Raw genomic sequence first — 5,368 nt, forward strand, 5'->3', positions numbered from 1 at the left:
GAGTTATTAACAGACATACGAAAATAGACATCTGCTTACTAGAAGAAACGATCCTGAACAGTTATTTCACGACGGTTTAGTTTTTCAGTCCCCTCACTCTTAGCTCTAAATGTACTGCATATCCAAAATTAATTTTAGCTCTAAATGTACTGCATTTCCAAAATTAATCTTAGCTCTAAATGTACGGCTTATACAAAATTAATCTTACGTTCATTACCGCTTTTACCACGATCTGATATGTTAGAAATTATTACTGTCGATCAGTCAACGTGGAAAGGAAACCCCTTAGAGTTTTTTTAACCTGAAAGCTTAAATTCAGGTCTTTCAACCCTTCTTCACCCAGCAAATAAGTACCGACGGAGTTAGCAGATCATCGACCCGTATCCCATCAGAATGTTTTATATATATATATATATATATATATATATATATATATATATATATATATATATATATATATATATATATATATATATATTTAATACGATGGTTATACGGCTACAATTATTATGCTTCCATTGGCGTTTTACATTATACTCTATGCCGACGTTAATAGATTTTAGATAGAGGTTTGAAGTGCATTTGGAAACAATTATACACATGACAAAGTTATTGAAAAAAATGCATTCAATATTTTCCTAGATTATGCCTTTTTGTGCCATTAATTATGCTGTATCTAAGCCAAAGAAATACCGCATTATTTTAAACATCATGGAAAGATACACCAAACTAAGGAAGATTTCTCGATAATTCCACATCATAACAATACAGTTTCTATATCAATTGTGCGTTTGTTATAACGATGACAGGTAGCAATACTCCTCTCGCTCCAAATGAAATTGCTTCTGGTATAGAGATCCAGACCGGTTCAGTGAATGGATTTCGAAACTGGACTCCAGTCAAGTTTGCAATATCATTTAAGCCAATCAAGCAGTGTGATTTCACTCGATAATTCAATGGGTTTAATTATTCTGAAGCAGTTATTACACGGATATATCTTGGTTTAATAGCAGCCAAGGCTTTTGTATTTGAAAAAGGCCTTGAAATATTGCCGATCTATAACGAAATAACGTTACCTCAGACACATTACATTCAGCTTTAATGTGGTCGAGTTATTAATCTCTCAACCCTTCTGAAATTTATTGAGTAACGTATAATTATTGCATTCTTATACTAAATATGTTTTATAACATATAATTTGTAGGTATAATCTTTATGCTAATCTAATATCAGTCTATCGTTACCAATGATGATGTTTTAAGCTCCTCAATATATGTTAAACGTACTGTGAAAAGTTATCAGATGTGGTGTCAATATTTCCAGCGTCCCCATGCATTGATATGGCTCACCAGGCAAATTTTGGTCTTGGATAGTAGCCTACTTACTTATTTGTTTCCTTGCCATCTGGCATAAGGCAACTCGGCAGGTATGCAACAGTAAATTCCTATATGCAAGTTTAAATGATATTAGGTTGAAATAGAGCATATAGTAACAATATTGAAATAGCCCCTAAGGACTTCACTAAAATAATGATACTGTATTTAATTTAGGCCAGAAGATGGCACTGGTGCCTGGGACTCAGCGACAAGGTGCAAAAGTGGGTAACGCGGCAGTTTAAATGTGAGGGAAAATTTAAAAAGATGGATAGCAAGATGGAAGAAATAACGCAGGACTGGAGTCAAATTAGAAAGCTTAAAGGTTACTACAGCTGAGGTCCAAAAGGACACTTCAAGAATCTTTAGGTAATGGTTATAGTGACCAAGTTGTGGAATGATCTTCCTAATCGGGTGGTTGAATCAGTAGAACTTCAAAAGTTCAAAGTTGGAGCAAATGCTTTTTTGTTGACCAGGCGGACATAGTCTTTTTATAGTTTATTTATGACATATTTGTTTTTGATGTTGTTGATAGTTTATTATATGACATGTCTGTTTTGACGTTGTTTCTTATTTTAGAATGATTTATTGTTAATTTGTTCTCTTCATTTATTTATTTCCTTTCATCACTGGGCTATTTTCCCCTGTTGGAGCCCCTGGGCTTATAGCATCTTGCTTTTCCAACTAGGGTTGTAGCTTGGATGGTAATAATAATAATAATAATAATTGCTTGGGGGTGCACTGATGTCACTACTACATACTGGGAACAATACTAATATAGCCTTAATTCATCTTAAATATGTTGATAGATTTAAAAACGAGACGTTTCAAAGATCAGAAATTGAACGTTTGACCGATTCAGGAACTATTTTTTTGTATAATTTCGAATGCATTCTTAAACATAACGTAACTATCTCCCCTATATAATAAAGACACAGTCTCTCTCTCTCTCTCTCTCTCTCTCTCTCTCTCTCTCTCTCTCTCTCTCTCTCTCTCTCTCTCTCTCTCTCTAGCTACCGTTTCCGCATTAAAATGTGGATGTCTTAAATGAATTATATTTATATAAATTTTCCTCTTCATCCACGAGTGTTCTTTGTGTGTAGCTCATAAGCATGGCGGGGTTACGTTTTGCTCCTTGTGTCCTGTTTATGACTTTAGCGTACATTAGTATTCAGTTGATCTCTAATGGAATTTTCGACAACCATTGGCCCATTCCCTGACCATGTCCTTGCCAGATGACCTTTAGTCGACCCCTGAGAAGTCATAAGTAATTAGCCATGGTAATTAGCGACATGTCGACTGCTTACTAACTGCCTAGGTATTTGGCCAACAAATGATAAAAGTTTCTGGACAGGGAATGTGTGGATTGAAAGGGTAAAGAAAAAGGTTTCGATGGAGAATTTTTATTATCTTTAGAAAGTGTTATAATAGTGACCTGAAAACTATTAAGCCTGAATACAAATGCTAGCGAAATAACTGATAACGATACAGAGCTAAATATTAACTGGAAAGGAATTATTTTTTCACACACCAAGGCCCGCCTGAACAGACCTTTAGTGTTTGATGGAGGGCGAGAAATAAACCCCTAAAAGTAAAAGTAAAAGTAAGTAGTGTGCCGAGGGATGAGGGTGTGTGCGTTTTTTGTTTGTTGACGTCAAAGACAAGTCGTGTTTGCTTTGAAGCTATTTATTGGTTATAATTAACAAGGCATTGCATGGGTGTCCTTGGGTCTTTAATATGATATTTATGGAGGCTGCACTTGAAGTGTGCATGTTCATCATGTGCTTGTAAGTTATGTTAATCACCTGAAGATGTATGACGATTAAACGCGCAGATCCCATCAGTAGGGATATTGAGAAATCTTTTATTCCTAGCTATTCTAGCAGTACGACCTATATGTTATGCTAGAAGGAAGGGAAGGTTAAGATGAAGAATAGATATTAATACTCCATAAGTTTAGTCATGTGGGCTACAAAAGGCTGCATTTGTTTATATATATATATATATATATATATATATATATATATATATATATATATATATATATATATATATATATATATATATATATATGTGTGTGTGTTTGTTGTTGATATTGTTTGGCAGTGATATTGTTCTCAGAATTTCCTTAAATCTGAGCAAACCTTTCAAAAGCCTTATTATTATTATTATTACTATCCAAGCTACAACCCTAATTGGAAAAGATGCTATAAGCCCAGGGGCTCCAATAGGGAAAAATGGCCCAGTGTATATGGGACACAATTTGGAAGTGGTCTTTTACCTATGACGACTCCGTGTATGGTGCAGTAATTTTCCAGATATGACTTTGATTAGATAATTATGTCATTTTAAATCGTAAAATTGAAGAATGATACTGTTATCCATTCTAAATAAGCTGTGTCGGTGTTGTGCATTGCCATGCCATCTTGACAAACATTATATTCATTATCATTGAGTGTAATTTTTTTTTCACTTTTTAGGCTTCATATATTATATATATTAAAGTGGAAGAATGGTCACACTAAGCAACAAATCCTTGTTGTTTGCTTTCGTCAATTATTGGATTACCAAAGGTTTCTATAGTTATATGAATAAGAAATTGTTGTGCCACATGTTTCTTAATAAAAAAAAAAAAAAAAACTCCGATAAACGATAGTATCAAAAATGAAGAAAGACGCCGATTTTAAAGAAATTGAGAATCGTGACTCGCAGTGTTGCCACATATGAGGATGTTTCCCTAGATTTGGGGATTTGGGGTGTCTTATGGGAATATTATGTACGAATTTCTACGAAGAGGAAAGATGAGTAAACCTTTATATGGTTGCAATTAATTTGCAATTATCTATATTATTAAAGCCTAAAGGATCAGAAGAAAATATATTTGTGGAAATGGGAATGTTTCGGTTGTTTTGGGGGGTTTTTAGACTAACGCATCTGGCAACACTGGATTGGTAATTTGAAGAAGAAGAATCCCATTCCTCCCGAGTCCCTTCGAGTCACGTGTTCATTGATATTTTGATTGTGAATTGCGAATATTGTGCGGGTTTTTTCGTTCGTTATATCATATTAATCAATCCTGAAGAGATCGTATCCTTGAAGACATCGTGATAGACGTAATTTTGCAAGACTAGAAGTGAAGGTAAGTGAGAATAACTCGGTGAGACCTGTTCGTAGATCACGTAAACATTAGAGCAGTTTATAGTATTGAAATGCCGTTGCTGTCGTTCGTTTTATGAGTTAATGTGCCTTATAAATATTTCTGGGGTGAATGTAATATGTTGGGACAGGGTGAGCTACGAAATAGGGTTCTATAAGGAGCTGTCGTAGGGGCTTAACCCGTGTAGGCCTAAGTAAGTAGGTAAGAAGCCGGCTCCTAGGTTAGGTTATGTAGGGAACTTAAGTTTGGTGGCATTCTTTCGTCTACCTTTTAAAAAGTGTTTTACATAATGTTCCAACTAACTACATAGGCTCCATATTTCATGTTTGTGTTTAGGTAAACCAAGGTTAACATAGCCTACTTGCAGCCATGGTAAATGTTAACACTAACACCGTCCGCATAGGCCTACGTTCTCGACGCTCTTACGGAATGTACTTTATTTGTTTCTTTAGTCGTAAATGAAGAGATTTACCCTTTGAAATAATTTTTGAATTTCAATTTTCCTTAGGTTTAGGACTAGGCCTAGTTTCCCCTTGAAGTATGACATAACACCATTAAGGTTCTATGGCTGGTAAAATTTTTATTTACGGTCGTGGAAACATTTCGAACAGAAATTATATGTTTTCCTGTTGTATATAACGATTTCCCACTGGGAATTTCCCCATTATCGAGGGATATAGGTGTATATATATATATATATATATATATATATATATATATATATATATATATATATATATATATATATATATATATATATATATATATATATATATATATTACATTAAGTATTTATTTGCGAAAAAAAATAAGTCCTTTTTGAAGGACATGGGTGTTT

Source organism: Palaemon carinicauda, chromosome 41 (genome assembly GCF_036898095.1).
Source record: "Palaemon carinicauda isolate YSFRI2023 chromosome 41, ASM3689809v2, whole genome shotgun sequence".
Lineage (NCBI taxonomy): Eukaryota > Metazoa > Arthropoda > Malacostraca > Decapoda > Palaemonidae > Palaemon > Palaemon carinicauda.